Raw genomic sequence first — 27,454 nt, 5'->3', positions numbered from 1 at the left:
AAAACATTGTATAGCTTCATAAAACGCAGCAGCGTAACCGCAGCCACTAATATCTACCGCGCGGTGTTCGAATGAATTATTAAATTCTCTCTCTCTCTCTCTCTTTGCATCCGAAAGTGAGATTAGTGCCATTGTTAGAGAGATCGGCTTATCAGTAGATTCAAATTTCTTCGGTATCTTAATACGATGTAAGTGTAGTCGCTGATGTAATTTTAGAGATATAAATTAAACGCTAGCGCTACACGTAGACAAAACACTGGAGAGACAAAAGTAAACCACTTTCTCACCAGACAATAATTTTAGTCAAATGTGAACTGAAACTTACCTCGTAAGACACTAGTTCTGAATGTTGCAGCAAATCTAAACTTTCAGTTCCACATTAGAGTGTGAGTTTAAAAGTGATTTTTATTTTATTTATTTTTTTTTTTACGAAAAGACAAAACGGAGGTGACAACTGAGGAATTTCCAAAGGATGGCGTGATGTGGGCGAAGAGATAGTGTTTTTAGAAACCGCTAAATTGGTCTTTAGTAGATCGCAATACTTCAGAACAACGGCAAAATGTATTTTCTACGACACTACCTGAAGTATGCAGTTACAGGAATATATTCAAAGCAAATCAAAAACATTTTTAATGTACACTGAAGCTCTGAAAACCCTTTGGATCGCTTATTTATTACAAAGCAAATTTTGTCATGTAATAAGTTGAGCATCTCCAAAGTGTATCCTGCAAGGCGTAAGCTACAAACACTCGTCTCTTCGCCCACATCCTGCCATACATTATCAGGAGCTTCTTGGAAATGTCTGAGCCGTTATCTCTGACATTTTCAGTCGGCCAAACCCTCTTACACACCTGTTTGAAAGATTATTACCGACTCGCTAACTTATGCTCCATTTCATCATGTTACCTATGGAACTACAGAATGGTTCGTCCTCGTCTCTCATCTAACTTTTGCTTGCCTTTCTGTCAGCTGGCTTTCAGCGTTTCCACTGACTCTTTATTTAATAATGACGTTAAAACTCTTGATTACATTTGTGTACAACACGCTTTTCGTCATCGAATCATTTTCCAATTGCACTGTACTTCTTTCCAAATGACGAAATGCAGTATTTTTTCTGCTTTCTTTGTGCGTGACATCTAAATTTGCAGTGCTGTGTCCGTAGACTGTTTACGTGCTTAAAAGACAAGGAGAAACAAGTAATTGGATGCAATTAATGTTTGATTTATTAAGATTTTGCCCCTTTTAATATCCCATTGAACTCGTTCTGTGATATAGAGTAATCTCATATGTATAGTTATCCTATCTCATAAACATACATATATGCATACATATATATATGCATATATATGAACATATACTTTTATTTTTTAAAGCAGGAGGTGCCAGAAAGAGTTAAACTTACGCTTATCAGCAGAAGCCTTTGTATCGCTTGTAGCGCGAGGGTCAAGTAAATTTTTCTCTATTATTGCTCCTACATAAGAATTACATTTCATCAACCGGAAGACACGTATTTTAAGACAAAGCGAGCGACTGTGGACATCTTTTGAGGGAACATTGATAAGGTCTCAAATTACACTGAGGGTGATAATTCGTTCAGAACAACCCCAAGTCTTCTGCTCAGAAGAGTTCAGTAAGTTGGATCTCGTCACTTCATAGGTGGAACACCACTTGAGAATGTTCCACTAAGGACCCAGAGTCAGTGGAGTTAGAGTTGCACATATTCTCAGCGACCAGGTGGAATATAGGAATAGGTTGTGCAGATGACGGCCACGTTCATTGGTTCCAGTCTACTCCAGCCCTCAAGGACAGCGAGACCCTTCCACAAGAAACAAAGATCACTGCTCCTGTCTCAGGGAAGGAATGGGTTGCAGGGCCTGGAAAAGACTCGAATCAGTGTTGGAATACAAACGAGGTTCAGTTACGAAGTTCGTAGCAGAGAGAGAGAGAGAGAGAGAGAGAGAGAGAGAGAGAGAGAGAGAGAGAGAGAGAGAGAGAGAGAGAGAGAGAGAGAGAGAGAGAGAGAGAACAAAATAACGTAAAGTCAAGATGTATGCAACCATTTCGACAGTTTTACATCACTACCAGCTACTTGACAAATTTCGGTTGACACTTACCTATTCATTTTTCTAATATAAAATAAATAATTAATATATATATATATATATATATATATATATATATATATATATATATATATATATATATATATATATATATATATATATATATATATATATATATATATATAATGTGTGTGTCTTGGTGTATAGATAAGGCTGTGAATGAAATTGTGAGATGGTAAATGAATACTTGGAACGGAGGAGAATGCCAATTTTCCGTTAAATGGAAAAACGAGATCTATGCGACAAGTGACCAAGAGGAATTCATTTAGGTAAATATGGTAAAAACTGATCAGTGACTGCAATTCTTCATCGAAATAAGCGCTAAATAGAAACTACTTTTTGCAATAGTATGCAACACTGCGCGTAAGAAAAGTAAATACACATCACGGATTCATAATACACACACACACATATATATATGTGTGCGTATTCCTAAGTATCCATATACACATAGACCATAGACGCACAGAGAGAGAGAGAGAGAGAGAGAGAGAGAGAGCATTAAGCGACATAGCTTCTGCAGCAAGTAAATCATTAATATTTAAGGATGACATTAAAGGATTCCAAAGAAGTCAATGACATCACTCCCACGAGCATCCACTAAAACTGTGTTGTAAGGTTGGTTGGAAACCTTGAATAGGATAAGCCCTGAGAAGTCTTGAATGTTCATCCATCCCATATATCATGACCCTCGCCATTCCTTTCATTTGATTATTGTTGCCTTAAGCAAGTCATTATCTTTCACAATAAGACTATGCCTCTCCCCTTAAATGAAGCTAATATTTTTTCCATGATTTGTCATACAATGTTGTTATTTTAACTGATTTCGTACGTTGTTAGTACCAACACGTGGTAGTTGAGCAGCAGTGTACTGTATATAATAGCAACTGCTATAAACGTTTGCGCTTATGTAAGGACACGTCAAGGGACAAAAAACTTGCTTCAGTCTACTTGCACAAATTCTCTTACCCCAGCGGCGTCTTATGATATCATACACATCAGTGGTTTCCCTTTACATCTGAGCTTTTTATGACTAATAAAAGAAAATGTAAAGTGATCTAACTTTATTCTGTCTATCTTTCTTGTTTATTAGGACTTGGCAACTGTGGTTGTAGTGAAAACGGGAGAAGCTGAATGTAAAGCTAAGCGAGAGGACGAGGCTGGCGGCCACTAGCGGCGAAGTTAAGTAAATGTTCCCCTCGTCAGCGTCTTAGCGGCCCCCATAGGATGCGTCGGTTACTCCTGATGACTTTTGCTTCTTTCCTAACAGAAGACTCCGTCTGTGAGAAGCGATGTCTGTTGCTTTAATAAGTCATTTAGAAGAAATAACTGGCTAAACTAGTTCATTATTGCTCAGTCACTAAAATAATTGATTACTCTTTCTACTGTGATAGCAAATTGCACTTCCCCGTTTGTTAGTTTAAGAGTAGCCTTGCACTGTCAGGTTAGTTATCAGGGAAGACTTCCATCTCAAGTACAGTAGTTCGCAAGGTCTTTCCAGCTGTTCCAAGGACAAAAGGGAACTATATATATTAGGATTGTGGTCTCTCTTCTACACGAAGCGAGTTGTTTGTATAATTCTAGAGTATGCATTACGAACTGTCTTGAATGAAAATATTATCTTGCGTTACCTCTTCTCTCTCTCTCTCTTTCTTACTCGCGATTATTCCACTGCTGAATTACGATAACTTTATGTTTTCAACGATTACACAGGCGAGTCAAAATAATGGAGTGCCAGCTGTACGATATAGCCTGGAGCGAGGGTTTTTAGGAATTTGAATGAGGGTTTACATTCCGCAGCACAGCTGTTCTAACGTTTCCTTCGTTATACAACTGGGTTTGACATTATTTTTTTTTCAGTGTTCAAAAGTCGATGTGTAAAACGTATATAATAATAATAATAATAATAAAGAAGCGTTATCTTTTCCTCTCAACTAGGGAAGGCAAGAAAGGAAACAAGAATTTTTCGAGGTATTAAATGTGTGGGACTTTTTAAAGAAACCATTTTCCAGGGCATGCGTATCGGATTGGCCTTTCACGTCTCTTGACGGGAAGGTGGGACAGTAACGTTTCAGGAAGACAGTACTCAGAGAGAATCACTTAGGATCTCAGCGTTACAGATTTAGAACTGATGCGTATGATTCCGTATTGCCAGATTGCAATGCAGTTTCAACGAATGTAAGGCAAAGAAGATATTACAATTATCTACGGTATGGCAAGATATTTGTGAGAAAATTGCATAAGAAATTTGTAGATGTCAGGCGTCGATGACCTCGTGAAATGAAACGTCAATTTACAAAATCAGCTCAGCTTCTCTTCCTCCCATGCACTTCCGTCATCTGGGTCAGGTGCAGCCTCTTTGGAGACTGTGGGGGGCGCGGCTCAATTTATTGCCCTTTGGAGATGGAGGTATGATGACTTTGATTATTTTTGTGCCTTTTTTCGTTACCTAGCATCGTACCAAGGTGTAGCCATTGATTTTTCCTACTCCAAAATAGGAATTTCCCATACTTCCTTATCAACAAACTTCTGGCAAGAGGACACGACGAACTCCTTGACAAAAATAATTTTGAATGGTATAAATATGAAGATATACATTGCAGTCTTCAAAAGCGGATAATATCTATAAAAGCGTCATTTTATCCGGCCTCGTTTTCACGTCACAATCAAACAATTGTCTATCTGGATAAGATCGAAACCGAAATTGCTCTTTTCCTTTACTTAGTAGCAGCTCGGGAAACGGATGGTCAATGGTAATTGGAAAGGGGCCAAAACACTGTCTAAAATTATCCTCAGGATGATGTCCCCCAACACGATGGTCTGGGATGGTAAGGTCTAAGCAGGGCTAGCTGTAGCTGTAGGACGCCTTCATCTCCCGCCAAAACAAACACATCAAGACGGGAACTCTATAGTCAGCCTCATGACTTCACTAACCATCAAGAAACTTAAATGAACAATTCATTCCGTCGTATTTCTTTTTAATACGCACCCATCATCAAAATTTCAGATCTATTTGTTAATATAATCTGCGGTCATGTAAACATTGTCCCTGATGCATTAAAACGCCATTCTCAGCCCTATTTTCTGAGGGAATTTTTCCTACATCATAAATGAAAAATGATTCTTTCTTTATCAACCCAATTATGCGATAGTTGTCCTTCTGTACAATTAACTGACTAAAACAGACAGGAATCTTATTACAGTTCTGTCTTTATTGTAATCTCCGCTTACGCTTGCTTCCCTAGTTGTTATGCGGTGAGCTCGACTAACAGAATTGCCTGAACAAGAATAGCGCGTAGAATTATTGTGTCGCTAAGTGACACAACAGTTCAAGACAATTCAGGATCATTTGACGACTCATTGATCGCTGTTTGTACGCACTATGACTGCCTTTGCTGTGAGGTCTGATTTTCGCATTTGCCAGCAACGTAAAATTTACTGAATTTCAGTTCCTTTTCGTTCTTCTTCGTTTATGGTCTGATAAATTTGTCATATTTCTGATTCCAATACTCGGTTGCCATTCTCATGTTCTTCAGATCTTTTGTGTTTTTATAGTTTTTAGTTATTGGTGTCATTCCGCTTGAAAAGTCCGTTTAGGCTTTCCACGAGAAAGGAAAAAATTATAAAAAATATTTATGTTCAAAAAGTTATGTATACCTTTTGGCAACGGTGAGTCATTAATTAATGGGATCACGTATGTATGAAATACAGGAGAAAAGGAAGTTTCTAAGGTCATAAAACATTCGAAACAAAGAAATGGTAAAGAAAGCCATAATTTCAAATACGATATCATCTTCAAACTCACAACAAACAGTTTGCTTAGCATTAGCACCGAACGCTGATTGCTTCTGCTTTAGAAACGTCCATTGCAAGACACAGATTTTCCGTTCCTGACCCCAAAAACCAGGGTCTAAAGACCTTGCCAAACACGAAGAGCAGAACAGACGAAGCTTTCGCGGAATATCAGGTTGAACTCTGCGACGATTCCCTTATCTTACTCGGAACTTTTCCTGCGCACACCTGCGTTCCTATTGACATTGACTTTCTATGCAGTTTTTCTTCGCCACTTGGGATATTCATTTTAATTCTGGAAGGGATTAAGGGAACAGGCCGAAATTTCCACATGCGCAGCCAGAGCTGAAACATATAAGGCAAAAAGAGGTTTTGTTTTTCATTGTCTCCCAACACTGAACGGAAATCGGATTGACTTTGGTAAGAATCTATATATATAAAGAAGAATAACTTTCAAGTCATTTGATGAATGTTAATAAAAATTGTCACCGAGATGCTAAAAGACAAATATTAAACTATGATCCATCAGGAAGTTTAAGAAAAATGAAAAAGAGAATAAAAGATGTTAGCATTATTTACCAACTTAAATGTGAAATCAAACGCAAGGACATCGAAGCGAACTGTATTTCAACCCGCTTCACATTGGTGGGTATTAATGATGTATGTGACATCTCGCGGTCAACCGATTCATGTTGTTCTATTTTTTCCTCTCTATGTTTAAGATCTGGTTACGCAAGAAGTCTGATTGACTGACATTTGCAGCGGATATTCTATCGCTAACACTAGAGCAGAGGCCATCAACGCTGACAGTGTGACGAGTGTTTCACGGCCTATTGCCAAGAGCTTGAAGAAAAGGTGATTACAAATTAACGTAAAAGAAATATATAGCTTGATCATTAAAATCTGCTACGGTCAATTTCACTCTCTCTCTCTCTCTCTCTCCCTTTATCAGTCTTGAAGTAGTTCCAGATTTAACTTACTAGATCAATCAATTTTTTATGACGTTGGAGACTAAATCTGAAAGTGATATAAACAGTTTTGAAAACTGCCAGTTTCACAGTTTAATTGCTTTTACATTAAAAAAAAATATATATATACTGTGTATATATATATATATATATATATATATATATATATATATATATATATATATATATATATATATATATATGTATATATATATACATATACACACACATTTAAAAGGATTTTCCCCGTGCATGAATTCCGTAGAATGAAAGTTTTGGGATAACAGGTTCTCTAATAACTGAAAATGATATAAAAGACATAAATCCACCTTTCAACAAAAGTTATTTTACATTCCTTCAAATAATCCCAAAATGGCCAGAGGCGAAGTGACACCATCTTCCCTTTTTGTTTTCTGATCCTGGAATGTCATCACTACAGCTTCTTCAGTAATGCAAACAAGGACGAGATCGACTCGATAATATTATTATTCTTTTTTTTTTTCGAGGTAGAAACGTTAACACATATTTGGTTGCGGATTATTACCAAGCTTTGGAACGCTGCCCTTTCTTTTGTTTTCCAAGGTTCCTACGGTCTTCTATCCTGTGGGAAGTTAGTCTATTGCATCCTTTCAGGAATGAGTATCACTATTTGAACTCCCCTCTCATCCTTATGTCCATCGGGTTATATTGCAAGAAGATACTAAGCTGCTTGTTCAGTCGGCTTCTGCATTTAAAAATGCCTAAGAACACTTCTATTCACCGATCAAGCAAACTCTGCAATAAACTTGACTGTGTAATCCGAAACCCTGTGGGATAGAAGTTGCTCTCACAGGACCTTTGTTGCACAACGCTGCCCCACAGATCTGAAAACAATGAACGGTTGAATAGTGGTATGGTAAGACTGCTTTCCCATTGTGGTAAGCAGGAATTCATGTAGAACAGGATGCCAGAAATATGCTTAAACGAAAACGTGTTGTACATATGGTACCTGATACACACACACACACACACACGTATATATATATATATATATATATATATATATATATATATATATATATATATATATATATATATATATATATTATATATATCTATATATAAAATTAGGTTCTCCTTGTCCACTGTCTGCGATGCTTGCCTCAACTGCAAGAAATATCACGTTCGAAGACTGAGAGAGCAAGAGCTCTTTAAGCACGTTTTGATAAAACCAAACGTGCATCCGTTAAACTCGGCAATATATTCGATTTCTGGTACATAGTCAACTATGGTGGTTGCAGTTTGGGTGCAGAAGATCATAGAGCCCGCAACCACATTCAAAAAGACTTGTGAACCATCCCCACTAGGGGAAGCGTGTATGGAGAAATATAGGGACAGAACATCACCTACAATATTAGTGCACATATATGGTAGGATTTTAATCAAGAAAGCAAGACTGACTGCAGAATGACAGCGTCAGTTCAAACAAGGGAGTGGATGAGTGGATCAAGTATTTGTTATCACATTATGTGAGAACTTTGAAATTAAAGGGAAAAACTTTGTGTTGCACACAGGGACCTAGGTAACCTTAAAAAAAAAAAAAAAAAAAAAAAAAAAGAGGCAGAATCGTTCGAGGCAATGTGCCGGGTGTTGAGAATGTGTGGTATAGAAGATGAGTTGTTGAGAGCGGTTACAAAACTTTTCGTGATGAAAGTAAGGAGTGTGCTAGAATATGCAGACGAAAGAGGGACTGGTTTGGTGTAAAAGTGGGCCTGACACAGGAGGTGTTATGACTCTGTGGCTGTTTAATATCTAAATGGATAGATGTGATGGGAGGTAGAGAAAAGATTACAAGATAAGTACGAATCTGATAGCTAAGAAAATGCATATTGTGAGTGGGTGACGTTTGCAGAAGACATAGTACGGACTGTGGACAGAGAAGAGAAACTGCAGAAACTTGTGAAAGATTTTGACATTTTCCTTAACAGGAGGTGTACCAGAGAAAAGCTACTAATATGTTCAACTTTTAAATACAGTATCAAGAATAAGCACTCTGTGAAAGCAATATCCACAGCATCAGCCTTTCACATTCTGACACAAAAGGGGCAGCCTCTTGCACTCAATCTTACGCCTCATTGATAATAAGGCTCTTCCACTCTAATGACCCTCGTTACACCATATACCCAGCCCTTTCAGCCTCCTCTCCCTCCAAAGACTGCAGAATGACACACATATTTTAGGAGGCTTATCTCCCTTCGTTCTTACGTGGTAAAACTAATTCAAAACATTTAGATCTATCTTGTCAAGTAAGTTAATGTTAAAATAATTTTACCACACCTTTATCTCAACATTTCTAACTTTCAACGCTTCTTTCTCAACAGATATTTTGTAAACAATTCTTTTCAGTAAATTTCCACACTTTTCCATTCGCATTTACCATCTGAGCATTTCAGCTCCATGTATGTTAGTTGGTGCTGCTTTCCTCTTTCTTACCCTTTCAACTTAAATTTAGTTAGATCTGTCTCTCCTCTGTCCTTTCCTTTCAACAGCTCTTCCTCACACAGACCTGCATTCTTCAGACACCATTCTCCACGTGTGTCATTTGCTCATCGCAACCTCTTTTTCTTCTGAAACTTCATTACTTCTATTTTCTTCCTGCTCTACATTTGCTTGGTTATTCATCCTGCGTATACCTGTACATGATTATTTCTTTTGTCCTGAAACGCAAACAATCTAACGTTTTCCTTCACCAGATTTCTCATTTCATCAAACTTTGCACGTCTTTCATTTTTCCTTCCCAAGCAACCATATATACAAGCTCCCTGCTGACCTAATATAACCAAATATAATCCCTGAACTTCACGTACTCTCCTCCCATTCCACTTGGGTGTCTGCACCCATCGCCCATTTGTTATCACCTAAAGCCAATATCCTGTTCCCAATATATTCTTATCAAACGTACCTGCCTTACTTTCATTTTCAGCCACGAAAATTATTATTTCCTTAACAAACTAAAATTTTGCATTTAACCCCTTGAAAATGACACCATTTACTCATGCTGACCCAGCCCCTCCCAACGTACTTGAATATGATACATTATACTTGAAATTCGGAGAGCAATCTGCAATTTAAAAAAATTTTTTACATTGAAGCTTAAAATACAGTCACTTGTTGTTTTACATGCACGGATGAACGCAGACAGAAATTGCAAGTGGTTGGCGGAATTCCGTTCAAGAGACTCCAGAACTTGTTGACAACAACAGACTCGGGTTCTCGTTTTCTCTCGCCACTTGGTAAGTTATACTTAGGTAATATAACCTAATCCCGATAATAGAACTAACACAAAATTAACACACATAATAAATTACCAAAACAGATAGAGTATTCGCAAAACTGTCACACTTTACTAAGGTCTGGCAAGTTACACGTCGCTGTACGATAACATTAACAACGCACAGCGGTTTTGCGTGTGGGGCGCGATGTGAATACCCACCCACCTGCGAAGGCGAGGGTTGCCATTTAGTTGACACACATACACCAGCAGTTCTCTTAGACCAGCGTTGTGCGTGACACGGCTATCCACATCTGGTGTTTTACTCGAAGCAACTGACAGGTTCGTAGTAGAGATTTTTTTTTTTTTTGAGTTTGAAGTTAGTTGCGAGAGCATGGTGTAAGAAAAGAGACGGAAAAGTTTTGTTCAAACCTTACCTGGCGGAAGCGGATATTACTGCCATACTTCAAAACTTGAAGTTAGGAAGGTGCGGCCTCTCACACATTTCATCGCATTTACCTGCGGTTTGTTTCGAAATAGAAGTTGCCGACTGGGAAACGGTTGGGTTTGGGCGACTGGAAATATGATGAAGATCCTTCTTATTGCGATGTAGCGTCCTTTAGCTGCTATTTTATTACTGATAGTCATGAAGTAGTTTTATTTATGATTGACATTTTTATTAACAGCTTTAAGATGACGCCTTACTGCCAGAAGTGGGTCATTTACGAAATAGTCAACGCTTTCACTTTGCCTGCCGTGCTTTTAATTCAATTTATTTTACAATTCTCCCTTTAAATTAAATATGTGAATGAATTTTCAGGTTTTAAGTCACTTTTCATCTTATCAAACTACTTTCGCTACTCTTACCTAGAATACTAGAGGCAAACGAGGCATAGGAAAAATGAAATACGTGAAACTGAAAAGGAAATGTCGAGTGATTGTCTCTGCTGCATCAAGAGAGTATTTGGGGAAATCATACAATGAGACAAGAAATGTGTGAAACGGTTAAAATTGCTATTTTCTGTTCTGTTTTTCTTTTTTCTTTTTTTTTAACATGATTTTCATTTTTGTTTCTGCCGTTTCTTAATCTTAGTGTCAAGAATTTTTGCTGAAAGTGAACTTAACTGTTAAAATGGATAGTTTTGTAGGCTACTTTGTTTTTAACTTGGTGTTGTTATCCTAACTGTTATAATCACTTACATGGCGGATGGGTTATAATTTATACAGATTAACAAACACATTCTGCTGTTCCTACTGCGATCATTTTTTTCCATGTCGATTTTCTTTTAATATTCTTCCCGTTCATCAGTGTTCAGAGTCCACCGTGCTAATATATTTTGCTGTCTTATATGCATCCAATTTCTATTTTTGTATAAGCCCGTGAGCTGAAATAGAGTACATTCAATGGTATGATGTATGAAGCCACCAACACTCGCAGTTTTAAGAGATATATTATTGCATGACTATTTACATGTAAAAGTGCGTTTGTCGACAGTTACGCATACATATAAATACCGAGAGAGAGAGAGAGAGAGAGAGAGACTCGTTACCCATCTCTGAGCCACGCCCATCCCCTGTGTCGAAAAAGCCCCTACTCGACTCTTCAAACAAAGGGTCTTCTCACGGCGCTCCTTATTCCCCTACGCTTCGCCTTCAGGTATCTGTTTATCAGATATTTACTTTAGTAAAGGCTCCGAATGCCTTCTCACTGCCTTCATTTAATATAAGTTTGAACCGTTCTTTAAGAATATTTACTCCTATGTAATTTCTCGTGTGATATATGGTAACAAAAAGTTAGTAGACGTTTCGTTTTCGAAATCAAGTCCCTAACGCTTCATGAATTGAAATCCTTTGGATTATTTAGTCACTAAGGTATCAAAACATAAAAAAATGCTTTTGGCAAAAATGCATTTCAATAGTTCTGTCTTCTAAAAGTTTTTATAGTTTTGATATCGTAGTGACTAAATGATCTAAAGGATTTCAATTCGTGAATCGTTATGGACTTGACTTCGTGAATTATAATAGTGGTTTGCAATTTGGAAGATTTGTAATTGCATCTGCCCATTTATGATAAAAACAAAGCAGTACAGGGTGCATTTAGATTTATATTTGACGGAATACTGTACATCGCAGTGGAGCACGGTCAAACATGTTTGTTTTTTGTGAAAACGAAAAAATGAAAGTTCTTCAAATGTTTGAGGAGAGGACACTGACTGGAATTTGAGAAGCTGGTTCAACGGACAATCCTTCTCATCGTGGGAGGGCCGTAACGTCTGTAAGCGATAACCTCATAGTATAGGAATGCCCACGACCCGTGAAGATAGCGTTAGAATAAATTAATAGACGTGAAAAAGAAATGAAAGATGTAGATGTGCAGAACCTCATTAGTGTCCTAGGATATACTATTATAACGCCCAAATATAATAAATGAAAATTACATAAGTGTCAAAAATGCTAAGAGCCATTCCGGTGCTCTAAGGCAGACTGGAGACTCATAACATTCAATCGTGCTTAAAAAGCGCCTCCAGAAAGAACCTTCATAAAGCGACAATCTGCAAACGGTATTTTCTTCTTGTCTTCTTCCCCGTGAAATTCGTCCAAGCCGCTGGTAACTGGCAAAGTACGTCATCTCTATTCTGGCATGTGGGAGTAGAGGTGCAGAGGGTCGCTCCATCTGTCTTGGCATTTGCGAGTCTTTATAAGTGTATTTGTTCAGTGAGTTTGCATTCTGAAGGCAACTTTTACAGCAATATTTAATGCTCAATAACAATATGAAAGCTGTTACTGTACGGTTTTTGTTTTTTAAGTCCCTGTAGATAGTGTCCACAAGCTAGATGGACAAATTTGTGTTTTTGCTTCAAGAAATCTATTTATTTTTTGTAAATAATCACGTTATGCGCCGTGATTTAGTATTTTAGCAGCAAACTTTTATAAATAGTTCATATTGGCATTGAAGTTACGCGTGTTCGTTAAGCCGGCGTCGGAGATTTGCACGAGCGCCGTTTCTTGTTGCATAAGCAGAGTTTAGTGGTTTACATCAGTCTTACTAGTCTCCTCAAAACCTTAATACCCTTATAGGGTGAGGGTCCGTGCTGGCACAAAGCCAGCTTCATCTAAACCATTCAACTTTGGTGAGAGTGATCATGAGCAACTTTCATTTTGTCGCAAACACTGGCAAAATTCGTTCCAAGTTTGGCGCCAATAAGCTAGGAAACATCGAAACACGTAATGGCTGGGTGCCGTCCTCTGAGAGCGAAACGTCCAATAATTTTGTAACCTCTGTAAACTGATGAGTTTATCTGCGCACTTGTTTACACTGTTGAAGCCTCATGTGCCATATGTGTCCCATATTCCTCCCTGTAGTATCAACATGCAGCCTAGTACTCGGGTAAAATGGACTCTGTATTGTGAAGGAGTTTTTACCGCTCGCCGTCTTCCAGTGATAATCGTAGAGTTGTCAAAATTATGGACAGTGAAATATTACATTTTGCTAGCTATAAAAAAATCGGAGAAAGATTTCTTGTCAGATGAGTTTTTATCATCATCTGTGTCAATATTATGATTTTATTTAATTTCTCCAGCTTTGATGGAGATTTTATTACTGTACGTAACTATGTCAAGTAAATTTTCCAATTATTCGCGAAACTTTCCTGGGAGTGTGGGTTGAAGGCCATGGATTAATTTTATCAGATTATAACTTTCAGGACACGGGAGAGAAGTCATCAAGTTTTACGAAAACTTGAGGCAGAATTTACAGCACCTACTGTAAATTTTGCGATATCAGGACAGAAGGGTGAAGCATTCTTAGGCTTAGACAGTGTTTGGCAGTTCCCATTTCTTACATAATGGTAGAGCTATTATCGTTATTTTTGTTTAAAAAATAACCTATAAGGCCAACAACTTAATACATTTTATGGGAAATATTTTTGGGTATAACCATGCTTGAGGGAACAGCTGTCAAAGACATATCATCTACCGAAACTATTCTATTTATGAAAATCGTGTCGTAAACACGTCCTCAGTCAGTTATTACTTGAAACACCGGTGTTATGAAGCATTCTTGACATCTAAAGGAAGAGCCAGAATGTTACGAAGTGACGCTTTTGTATGGTCTTTGGATATACATTGACTGATTTGATATTTCAAATTGTAACCTTACACATCTATTCCGCCGTTGGTACGTCAGTCTTATCTGTCACCTTCTCATTTCCTTTTCTGGTACTAAAGAATAGGAAGAATCATTTTGTCTGTTTTTAGACGGCGCGCGCGGGGTAAGGAGAATGCTGATAGAGTCTCATGGTCTTTTTCCTCAAGTTCATGACATAAATGACGATGCATGAAGAATTTTATTACGCGACCTCTCTCTCTCTCTCTCTCTCTCTCTCTCTCTCTCTCTCTCTCTCTCTCTCTCTCCATCACGTTCTTTTATTTGCTGACTGAGTGTAGTAACATTCTTGTGACCAAAAACTTTCAAATGTCACTGCACAGCAGTCGTACTAGTTTGTTTAGTGTACAGACCCACACACAGCAACACACAAACACCCACACACACATATATATATATATGTGTGTGTGTGTGTGTGTGTGTGTGTGTATGACAACATTATAATCTGCAAAAGCAAGTGTAAGTTCAGCAGATAAATGGGCTAAAACTATTCCAAAGAATACTGTTTCGTTACTTGGTATGCAGTACTTTTGAGTGAGTGTGTGTGTGTGTGTGTGTGTGTGTGTGTGTGTGAGAGAGAGAGAGAGAGAGAGAGAGAGAGAGAGAGAGAGAATGAACAAGTGTGCCAGAGCATTCCCTCAATAGAGAAGGCAATTATATGTTGCGGTTACCGATTAGTCTTGATGTCGCTTAAATCTTTTTCTTCTTTTAAAAGAGAATAGCCTACACTCCACGTGTTGCTGCACAGCCTGAGTGTATTTGAAACACGTTATTTCTCTAGTCATTTTTAGAGGTTAATAGATTTGTCTTGCCACTGAAAATTTGACTGCCTCACTTTTGTTTCACTTATTTTCTTTATGTACAAAATGTGAAATTCCTACGCAAAGTCCCTCTGAATGTTATCATTCTGTCATGTTAGCTTAAATGAAAGAATGAAATAAGCAGCATAGTAAATCTGTCACTCATATGAAACATCGAACCATAAATCAAGAACGCGAAGTAGAAATGAAAATAATAACGAAGGAAAACGGAAACGGATAGAGGAACAGAGAGAGGAGTTGAAGTCTTCGTGTTGTTGGCTGACTGCGAAATGACCAAAGGAAAGGGCGGGGAGGAGGACGACGCCATTTCGCGGCTCTTGGCAACAGCCTGCAAGGGAGTCGGGAAGGAGGTTGAGAGTGAATTACTGTGTTGTACCCAGGAGGTAAAAGGGAGGGATAGGAGAGAGGGAGAAACGACCGAGAAACAGAGAGGGAGTGTTGGATACGCCAGAAGGGGAACGCCATAGTTACTGGCTATGGTGGAAAGGGCAAGTGGCGAGGGCGTGGGGTGGTCAGGAGGCGTTGGCTTGTTGCGGCTGCAGCCGCCAGCGTTCAGTGATGCCCCTAAAACTGGCATGACAAGCACTTTTGTGCGTTGACGGGCTGCTCACACGAGAATGATACCATGTTGGCTCAACATCAATTTCCGTGACAACAACGAACGATTTTCTACTTAGTCCGACAGTTTCTACTGTATATTCTGCTGACATTCATGAAATTTCACTACAATTATCTTAGTACCAGTGATGCTACAGCGTGCGGTGCACTGCGATGGTGCGGGGTTGGTGGGGTCGAGGCTTGTGGTAGGAAGGGGAATTTGAGCGTGTCCAAGTGTTTACCTCGGATGAAGTTTGGTTCCTTCACTCTCTTTCCCTTCATTCCCTTTCTCTCTCCTGCTTGCAGGAGGGACCATGAATAATATACTAAAATAATTTACAAACTTTGTAGCGCCAAAACAGTTCGTTGTGTCCCACAAATGCAACCGTTAGGCATATACCCGAAGTTGAAGCTATGTAGTAATTGTTACTTTATTTTTTTAATTTGCATTAACAAAATCATGTATTCATTCCCCAACAGTAACTATTATTATTGCTGCCAGATTATAATGATAATTTAGGTTAAAACTATTGTCACTGTTATTACTCCACAAAACTTTCTGTATTTATACCCTGAATAACGTAAGCTAAGACCATTGCTCTTATTAATACTGGCATACATATTGATTTCTACATTTTATATTGTTATTATTACTGAAATCTACATTAAGGCCCCTGTTCTAATAGCTACTGTCATGTGCGTGTGTGTGTGTGTATTACGGTGATCACTGTAATTTAGGTGAAAACAAGAATATACATCATATAGTTCGGAAGGGTTCTCCTCTTTTTGTTGAATGAATATGTGAATTATGTGTTGATTACATTTTGTGCTGTATTTCCTCTGATGTCGAAGCCCCCTAATGAACGGGCTTGTTCCACTATGCGACTAGGCCGCCTTGGGCATTCTTTCCATGCACCGTCTGCTGATGCTACGTGTCTCTTGATGAGCAGGGTGTCGAAATAAATAAACTAGCCCCTCGCGGAGCACCATTCAGTTCCTTCCCTCACATTTTTTCAAAGATCTTTCGATGTAGCTAGAGAAGCTACGAACTCACCCTTTCCACGAACATTCTTCTTACAGTTTTTTTTTTTTATTTTGCTCGTTTCACCGATCACTGCGCTCCTCAGTAAAACAGGGTAACTTGGTTAGATAAGGGACACAAAGGTCATAGCCATATTGAAATGAAATGGACCGGTTAACCTTGAAATAAGCGCGTGGAGGTAGCCTTGACTTCTGCTGGAGCTTTACACAATAAAGGAGGACAAGGAAAGAGGTCTTGCCTGGCTGTAGCGTCAAGGTCTAGCGAAGACCCATCTGTATTCTGTAGTCTAGGGGCATTGGAAGGGGTGACTTAAGAGTATGGACAGCCGCAGGTCGAAGCGCCTCTGTTACATGGATTCGGCCATTATTTAGACTGGTCACTGAAGCTGTAAAACGTCAACCTTAGGATTCAAATCGGGTGCATGTATCAAGTCTACGTCGTATTCTGTTTGTAACTTGCTAAGGTGCTGAATCTCTCTCCCTTGCTTTTTTTTCATGAGAGATTCGCTTTCCTTTTTTTGGGTATCATCCAAAATTCGTTTTTTGTTCCTTGCAGTCCTTTATTAGAGAGGGAACTTTGGTAACCTCTCTGATACTTAACAGTAGGCCTCCCAAGTTTGCAAAGAGAAGAAAATGGGAATTTGTTATGTCGGATTTGATGATATATTTTTAAATTGCGCTGTTGCAGAGTTGGGCGTGAAAGAGCACTGCAGTGTTATAGATAACTATGCTAAGGGTACAAAATTATCTTGACATTTGACAGTGAAATGGATTTCTGAAAATCATTTTCATAAGCGTAGGGTGACAATAAGGTCGCGGCCTTAGCTACATTTCAAGACTAAAAGACACTCACGGGTAGCTGACATATTTTGAAGGTCCATCATCACACTTTTGGTTTACTATTATCATTATTATTAGAAAGTAAGTAAAGGCGACCATCCTGAATGCTACAAAGAAGTATATTTGCACCATTTCTCTCCAGACTGATTTAGTGACAGAGAAAATGAATCGTGATCGGAGTTCGCTCGCGTTCTGAGTACCGCAATCATGTTCTCTTTTTTCCACCCCTCGGTGCTCACTGTAATTGCGAACTTGCTCATTTCTATTTAGGTCCATGACGTAAACTTGTAGCCGGGCAGAGGGCGAAGTCTTTTGTTTTTTATAGTGAATGAGTGGTTGGAGGGAGAAATCAACTGGGACGTGATGATTCGTTTGTGAAGAAAGGGGATGGCTCACACAGATTGTTTACCAATATAAAATTATTACACATAAAGCGATATAGGATTCTGGTCATTCTGCTTTATAAAAAAAATTAAGTTACATAACGGTACAGAAGTCAAAGAAACTTCACAGTCTTCCCTCGTCGAGGTAAATATGAAACCTCAGTACCTGGTCTTTGAGATAATCCATTGTAAAGTCCGAATCGGAAACGGTCATTGACGAAATCTTTGCTGAAAGTGATGGTACATCAAATTCCTTCGACGATGAATTTTAGATGAGTCGTTACTTTTACATATAAAAGTCTCTCATCGCTTCCTGATACGAACACACCATTCTCATACCACCAGGTCTCCTCTGAAAGTCGAGCTAGATGTGCATGCAATGTGCAACGAAGTAAAAGAATGAGGCAAAGTCATTTATTATGTCACAATAATGACCACTTTAACCTTGTTCATTGGGAAGACCAAGGAACCTCCTGGGGAGCTTACACGGGCTAAATATTGAAGGCCCACGAGGCTGGGCTGAAGAAGCGTAAAGCAAGAACATTGAAGGGCTGGAGTGAGCGGCAATACGTCAGGAGGCCCTGGAACTAATGGAGTGAACGTGGGCTGGACACTAAAATATTATACCCTGTTCTTTAGCTGGACGTGATCCTGAGCTCATCCATTCCTTTCTGGCTGTGATCATATATATGTATATATATACATATATACATATATATATATATATATATATATATATATATATATATATATATATATATATTATATATCTTTTCTTTTGCAAAAAAACATGTACACAACTTCACGCTCAATAGAGGCATGAAGGAAAAGGATTTCAAATAGTTTTTCTAGTATATATATATATATATATATATATATATATATATATATATATATATATATATATATATTATATATATATATATATATATACTATATATATATATATATATATACAGTATATACATATCCATATATATATATATATATATATATATATATATATATATATATATATATATATATATATATAATAGACATAATCAACACACAATCACGTGAGGAACAGAAATAAATTTCTGACCCACATCAGGATCGAACCCAGGTCTTTCAATTGAAAGGCAAGGGCGCTGCCCACTAGGTCATACAAGTTGCTCTCAGGTTCCAACTTCTTTTAGACTTGTATGGCCTAGTGGGCAGCGCCCTTGCCTTTCACCTGAAAGACCAGGGTTCTGATCCTGGTGTGAGTCAGAAATTTATATATATATATATATATATATATATATATATAATATTATAAAGCTACAAATGTCGTTTAATGTCCATTCACGCTACTACAAATGTCGATTTAATGTCCATTCAAGGGGAATTTTTAATGATCCTGATGGTCTCGGAACAGACGGTCAAACCACTGAGCCACCAAGATAAAAATTTCATATATATATGTATATATATATATGTATATATCTATTTATCAATATATATATATATATATATATATATATATATATCCATTTATCATATATATATATATATATATATATATACACATACATACATACATATGTGAATACAATGAAAATAATGAACGCAATGAATATAAACTTAGGAAACTCTATCGTTTTGATCACAAGTGAGAGCCAAGCAAGAAGACTGAAATTGCATCTCATTGAGGGGTTGAAGGTCGCTGTTGATTATAATTATCCTCGAGTAATTGCAGTCCTTATTTTGAGAGCCATAATTTAAGGCCATGCGATAACTCTGTCACAGTTCCCCGAAAGAACCCACACCCTTCCTCTTGACTCCTTTCTTTCACAAGACGTCTGCAGTGCTAAATACTTAATGCCTGGTTGTGATAGGACAGGGGTATTCCAGGGTTGCCAGATTGGCTTTTTTTAAGCCAAATCTCAGAAAATTGGCTTCTTTTCAAGGTGGTTGGCTTTGTAATATCAGTTTGGCTTTTTTGGCTTTTTCTTGGCTTTTTTTCAAGTTGATTGGCTTTGCTATATCTATCTGACTTTTTTGGCTTTTTCTTGGCTTTTATTTCACTTAGATTTAGTTTACAGTATCATTTAGTTTACAAAATCATTTTCATATACTGTATACATAATAAAACATGAATTGGGAGAAAATATAAGTACAAAACAAATCCTCAACATTACTGTATTTAAAGGTACTGGTCTCAGTCTCCGCCAAGCTTATTGCTATAAATATTACACAGCATACGTGTATGACTTTTATACGTGTTCAAACCGAAGCCTGACCGTCTGGGGCGTGTAATCTCGCCGCACCACCAGAAATTCCAGGATTCAAAGGTATATCAGTTAGTCATTTGCCGTTGTCCACACACCTTAGTTTCATGGTCGTTTAGTGCTATTAAGTGATATATATACATACTTCGTTTGTGTAAATTTGTGACACCTATTTGGAACTATGTCACCTAAGTGGAAGCCATCTTATGACAGTAGTCGTAAATCTAACAGTAAATGGGAAGACACTTTTGTTTGGGTAAAAAATCAGATGATGGATCAGACTCAGCCTACTGTAAGATTTGTCATTGCAATATTGCTCCAAGAATGAGCAACCTCGCAAATCATGAGAAATCAGAGAAGCATCGTAAGAAAATCCCATTTAAAGGCCAAACTCGCCTCAGTGTGGTACGTACCCCAATTCAAAGCAATGACAAACTCAAAACTGCAGAACTTCACATTGCTGTGAGTATGACTTGCCATTGTGCAATACGTACAATTGACCATTTAAGTGATAATGAGAGTACATGGAAAAGGTAGTACATTGGAACACGTAAGGTTACAGAGGACTGAATGTTCTTGTATAATAAAGAATGTAGTTTCGCCGGCATTAAAAGCTGAGCTTATTAAAGATCTTCAAAACAAAAAGTATGCAATCATCATTGATGAATCTACTGACATTTCCACTCAGAAACACTTGTGCATTTTAGTTCGTTATTTGAGTGATCAGAGGCAGGAAATTTCTACTGGATTTCTGGGGTTACTTCCAGTGCATGAGGCAACTGGAGAGAATATTTTTAATTTGATTGATGAAGAAATTAACAAATGTGGCCAAACTCTTTCAAACTGCATCGGATTTGCATCAGACGGTGTTGCAAACATGATTGGCTGTAATAATTCTGTATGGTCTAGGCTAAAACAAGTTTCTCCATTTTGTGTACAGCTCAGATGTATCTGTCATTCTTTGGCATTATGCATTCAAAATGCAGTTTCAAAGCTGCCATCAAATATAGGTTTTCTGCTATCTGAAATCCCTCAGTGGTTCAATCACAGTGAAATTAGAAGAGAGAGATATAAGGAGTTATTCAAAGTAATGAATACAGTTACAGAATTTGAACAAACACGAACTGCTCCTCTCCCCTTTGAGAAACTTTCTTTTACTCGTTGGCTTGTGCGTGGAAAGGTATGTTCAATATACTAATGAATTGGGAGGAGCTTAAGGCTTATTTCACTGTCACGGAACTAGACAAATTAAAGCTGGATGTAAAATACAAAGCTAAAATGATTAGAGACATGCTGTCTGATCATAAGAATTACTTGTTTTTTTGAATTTGCAACACCATTAGTACAAGAATTTGAAAGACTGAACCGCTGTTTTCAGCGAACCAAAGCCGATCCCCATGAACTACACCAGGAATTATTCTTGCATCACAAAAGTCTTCACAACAGATTGTATGATATTAATGGACAAAAAAAAAACATATTGATAAAGTTGATTTTGGCATAAAATTCTTAAGAGAATGTAGCAAGTTCCAGCAAAGGAAAAATACAAACGAAACTTTAAAAGAAATAAGGGATGTCAAAGAAAGATGTCTGGCTATGTTACAAGCCCTTAGTCAAGTAAAGAGTAGGCTTCCCTCGACAAGTGATATTTTTAGAGATCTGGCAAAACTAAACCCCAGGGTAGTTTTGAATCAAGCTTCAAGACCAGCATTTTCGGAATTATCATTCTTAAACATTGCTGAAAGCAATATCAATGTAATTGAAGATCAATACAGAAAATTGCCCTTTATTGATTGGAAAGAAGAGGCTGCATTTAAAAGCATGGAATCCCTGCAGACTCTGAACAATTTTGGATTGGTGTACTTCAGCATCAAGCTTTTAAAGAACTAGCCACTTTTGCCCTTACATGTTTAGTAACTCCAGTGAGTAACGCTATAGTCGAGAGAATGTTCTCGCTTGTAACATCTGTAAAAACAAAAGCCAGAAACCGAATGCAGCTAAAACTTCTCGATGCTATTGTTAGAATAAGAGCAGAGCTACTGCTCACAAACAAATGTTGCAAAGACTTCGTGGTGTCTCCAAGAATGATAAAGGATTTTATCTCTGAGAAAGTTTATGCTAAGGATTCCACTTCTGATGTAAACGACACTTCCGCAGAGGATTTGGAGCTTTTTTTTGTAATGTAAGTATTTGGCTAGAATCATAATTATGTAAAAAAAATTTGGCTTTTTTCTATTGCTGTTTGGCTTCCTAGCTAGGTTCACATCTGGCAACCCTGGTACTATTACCATATACACCACAAATTTGTGAATGCGGAGGACGCTATTAAAAAGCCGAATGACTTGAAACTCATGGACCTGACCTGGATGTGAATTTACTGACGAAGTCAAAGATCATCATTATTTCATCTGGTGTCGCAAGTGAGAAGATGAGTGCCCTGGGCATGAGAGCGTGGTGGCGGAGAAATACATTTTAATTCCCTCATTGACAGAATGTTTTCAAGTTACGCACGAACTCCCTGATAAGCAACGTGGAATATGCATGAGCATCAGAAAGTGTACTCACACGCTATTTCTGATGAGCACAGATGTTCATTCATACGTACAGTGAATTGAGTATATAAACGTACATATTATATGTACTTATACTTACAATTACTTCTGTCTACAGATCATATACACTACACTGAATTAATACTCTGTATGTATAAGTACATAAGTGTACAGAGTCTTACATAGATACTGACTGGCTACACTACATGAACACGCATAACTGTAATAGGTTCGGCAGCAGTAGAGTAATTTTCCTATTGGCAAATAGGACTTAATGACAGTCATGAGTCACGCTTAATTTACTCTGTCAGCTTTTGTATCCAGAGCTTTTTGTTTTGGTTATCCGTTCTTGTTACTGCTGGAAAATTGCTGTCAAAGCCTCGGCAGCAGGATAACTATCATCCAGGGTTTGGTTGTTGTCGTTATTGTTATGTTTGTCGGTTTTGCTTTGTAGAATCAAAGCCTAATTTCCACGAGCTACGGTCATTACAGTTTATAGTCATATCCCGGATGCTGAGGAGGGAGAGATTTCGATTACCTTTGGCCTTCATAATGAAGCAGACAGGTCTACGGCTAAGAAACACGTTAGAAAGACGTTTGTACGGCAGGGCATGGGAGTTACGAATGAAAAATAAGAAGAAATCCTCCAGTCAGCTGATTTAAAAGTCCTCTCAGTACTTGTCAATAAATTTATTAAATTTACATAGGTAATACAGAGTATATTTGATAAACCCTTTAATGGGATGGATAATAAATGAATGCTCTAAAGTGAAGATAAACTGAATGAAATAACTCGTTGTCATATAATTGTAGGAGCCATTTTTGTAATTGAAAATTGCTGCCTCATACTACTTCATTGGGGCTGCCTAGTTGGCGCTCATGTCTCCTCGCTTTGCCAGCCATGTTACTTCGCTTCTCTCCGCTGTTCATGTTTGTAGCTATAGGAAAGTGGAGAAAAATACATGTATAGGCAAGATTCTGTGACTGAAATAAGAACACTGCTATGCAACAATCAAGGGGTTCAAGGGGAATTATTAACGTGCTTCCGAAGGACGAAGTTTCCTGTATTTTTCTTATATAGAGTTCAACAACGTCGTTCTTAAAGAACAAACATTTTAGGTTGCGTTGTCGATTTTTTAGCACTTTGTTTTCTCCGGAAACTGAAATGAGTTACATTAGGAATAATTAGGTTTTGAATATGAAAGATTTTGAAAAATTGTTCATTGGTCTAATTGCATTCTCTTTCAAGGCCAAGTATTCAAAGCATGCGGAAAGCAAGAGTCAAATATGTTTACGGGCGTTTATCTTTTTCCTCTTCATTCATAATTGCATCACAGAGCCTTAGTAAAGATGTAAAGATACAGCACCTAAAGTGGCATACTTCACCTCATTTATACTCTTACGTATGAAATAATGCTGTCTACTGTTTTCACGATTTACTGGCAAATGTACTTTTATGGTAATATATTTTGGTTTTTATTATTAATACTGGGAATGTTCTGTGATAACATTGGTAGTAAAAATGCCATTTGCAAAACCAGAAGGCCAAGGCAATGTAAAATAAGAGAAGGAGCATTTAAGTTTTAGATTCTGTATACGTAGTACGTCAATCAATATACTATGGCAATGAAATGATACGAAGTCTCAAATAAAATCGACGGCCAGAGGTAACCAAAGACTAACTTCCACGCACCCGTTCCTGATTTCCACTGGGGTAATTCTGATTATTTTCAAAAACAAATTCAGAAATGGAATCTAAAAATAACCTAATCCAGATGCTGCAAATTAACTCTCTCTCTCTAAAAGAACCTAAGAGAGAGGGATTAGAATTTATATTGTTTAAAACTGAAGGCTCGGCCAATAAAGGCAATTGTCAGCGGTTACAGAAAATTGCCCGATTTTGCCACAAACAGTCTCCTCGAGGAGAGAAGATGGGACGCATACGTTCTTCCAGTTGCTCAGGCAGGACCACTTTGCATGCTGTTCTCTCTCCTTATCTTATTCGTGGAGGTTGGCCTGGCGTCAGTGGCTGAGTTGTAGCAAAGGTATCAGCTACTTCAGTCAGTCACTTAATCAGACATACTTGACAGTGACAGAGCTGCTGGGAAACCAGCAGATATTTTAGTTAGTCTGCTAATCAAAGACACCGCTACCTGTATATTTAAGTGGAACGCTGTTGTTTCATACACACGAATATAAATGTTTATATACCGTATATGTATATATTAAGTAAATCACACACACACAACACACACATATAGTTATATATATATATATATATATCTTATATATATATAGGTATATATATATCAGTGGCTGATATATATATATTAACTTTATCACATACACAATTGTTCTGTGCATTAGTAGAATACTAAAGGACCTGATTCAAACTGGATGGAAACCAGCAGATATTTTATTCAGTCTGCATTATCAAGACATCCGTATTGCTACCTGTATATTTATAATGTGGAACGCTGTTTGTCCAAGAAAGCTTATAAATTTTTATAAAAACTCCATTATGTATACCATCCAGTTTAAATGATACTTTACATATATATATATATATATATATATATATATATATATATATATATATATATATATATATATATATATATATATATATATATATATATATATATATAGACACACACACACACACACTATATGTGTATATCATGGTTTCTGCCAGATTACCCCCATAAATACAATATTGTGATGAGATAAATGAAGGTGAGTCATCCAGTTTCATGAAGTAAAACCTTACTGTCAAGTCATATAAACTGTATTTATCAAAATTATGAGATGAGTGAATTCATTGTCCTTTTCTTAACAAACTAGGCGAGATTTTCTTTATTGCCATTAAGAGTTCTAAATAGCATCCATTTCATTAGAATGAGAATTTGGCGTCAATTTGTAACGTCTTTCTGATCAATTAGGCTAGTCTTACAGGAGACAGCCAGGAAAGAGCTTCTCCCATGGAAATAAAAATCGCTCAAGTGCTCCGTGGATCTCCAGTTGCCGCGACCCACTTCCGCTTATGGAATACAAACGTGTTTTGTAATGAATTTATTTCACGGGACTACCCTTATTTAATATAACTGATACTTACATACACACACACACACACACACACACACACTAAATACATATACATATATATATATATATATATATATATATATATATATATATATATATATATATATATATCAATTATAATGAATAATGATAGCAGTATGGTCGGTAGGATACTAGTCTTTCGATCAGTGAAATAAAGCAACATCGGCTGGCCATTTCTTGCGAAACACTGTTGGTACATAAATCCTTAGTGCTTCCACTGGGCTGGTCATGGAGCTAGCAAACTCATCCCAGCATGTGCTTCTTCTCCATAAAGTGGTGTCTCAACCATCTCTTCTTCAATTCCCACCTTTGCTTTCATAGACATTCTAAGACTTCCCAAACTCTTGCACACGCGCTACTGTCTTCACTGTTTCGCTTATCCCGTAAGTCGCCTCTTTTCTCATACAGCCATCACCCGCTGCGTGACATTTAAACACCGCTTCCATTCCTTCCTATGTTAGCATTCATTGCTCCGTCTTCCTGGTTTTCATTTGCCCTCATAACCTTCATCAAGCTCGCGTTTGCTCTCAATTTTTAGTTTTCTGTAAAAGAAAGCTATTGTGACGGCTTTGTCTGTCCGTCCGCACTTTTTCTGTCCGCCCTCAGATCTTAAAAACTACTGAGGCTAGAGGGCTGCAAATTGTTATGTTCATCATCCACCCTCCAATCATCAAAAGTACCAAATTGCAGCCCTCTAGCCTCAATAGCTTTTTTTTTTATTCTATTTTAGGTTAAAGTTAGCTATAATCGTCCTTCTGGCAACGATACAGTAGGATATGCCACCACAGGGCCGTGGTTAATGTTTCACGGGGCGCGGCTCATACAGCATTATACCGAGACCACCTAAAGACATCTATTTTCGGTGGCATTGATTATACGCTGTAGGGGCTGTACAGAAAACTCGATTGCGCCGAAGACACTTCGGCACATTTTTTACTTTTCTTCTCTTGCCAACACTTTTTAACTTCACCACTAGCTTCGAGCACGGCATCAACTGTAAACATCATCCATTGCATACTCCATTCATGACTCATTTTCTTATCACAGAACTTTGCATCTTAGTTTCATTTCCTATTTCGCACTTCTTGCATATACTGTACATGTATACATACATACATACATAACTACATACATACACCATATATATATTATATATGTATGTGTGTATATGTACATGTAGATGTACATTACCGAAAAGTCTCCTTGCGTGAAGGAATGGACCTCGGAACGAAAAGCAAGATAAAGAGAAGACAGAAAACTAAGAATAATAACCGAAAGTAGACAACAGAGGTCAGATCTTCAAAAAGATGCCAGGTTTACCGGCACCTCACCGGCAAAAAAAGAAGAAAAAAAAAAGTCTGTAGCCTCTTCTTCACATGTGCTGTTATCCGAATATCATTGAAGTGCATCACTAAGTCTTACGGCGGCGTTGGTGAATGAGATTGTCTGTATGTCTCGAACAGTATATTGTATGCACCTCGCTCGCTTGAAACGTTGCTTTTCGTCCATCTTCGTTGTTTCATTGTGATTATATTCTCTTACCA

The 27,454-nt window shown here is 37.6% G+C and overlaps 1 protein-coding gene across 4 annotated transcripts in view; it reads left to right on the top strand.

The window, feature by feature from the left end:
- Positions 1-27,454, top strand: part of LOC136848279 (uncharacterized) — a 48,980-nt gene that overhangs the window by 4,385 nt on the left and 17,141 nt on the right. The window contains exon 1 of one of the 4 annotated variants that reach the window (XM_067120664.1): positions 10,298-10,475. The exons of 1 other annotated variant lie outside the window; for it this stretch is intronic. The gene's annotated coding sequence lies outside the window, so the exon portion shown is untranslated. Of the gene's footprint in view, positions 1-10,297; positions 10,476-11,714; positions 11,791-27,454 lie in introns of those variants that run through there. 2 more of the 4 variants (XM_067120665.1, XM_067120666.1) reach the window with 2 other exon arrangements.

Source organism: Macrobrachium rosenbergii, chromosome 2 (genome assembly GCF_040412425.1).
Source record: "Macrobrachium rosenbergii isolate ZJJX-2024 chromosome 2, ASM4041242v1, whole genome shotgun sequence".
Lineage (NCBI taxonomy): Eukaryota > Metazoa > Arthropoda > Malacostraca > Decapoda > Palaemonidae > Macrobrachium > Macrobrachium rosenbergii.
Note: the sequence above shows the minus strand (reverse complement) of the source record. Positions and strands in the feature narration are given on the sequence as shown.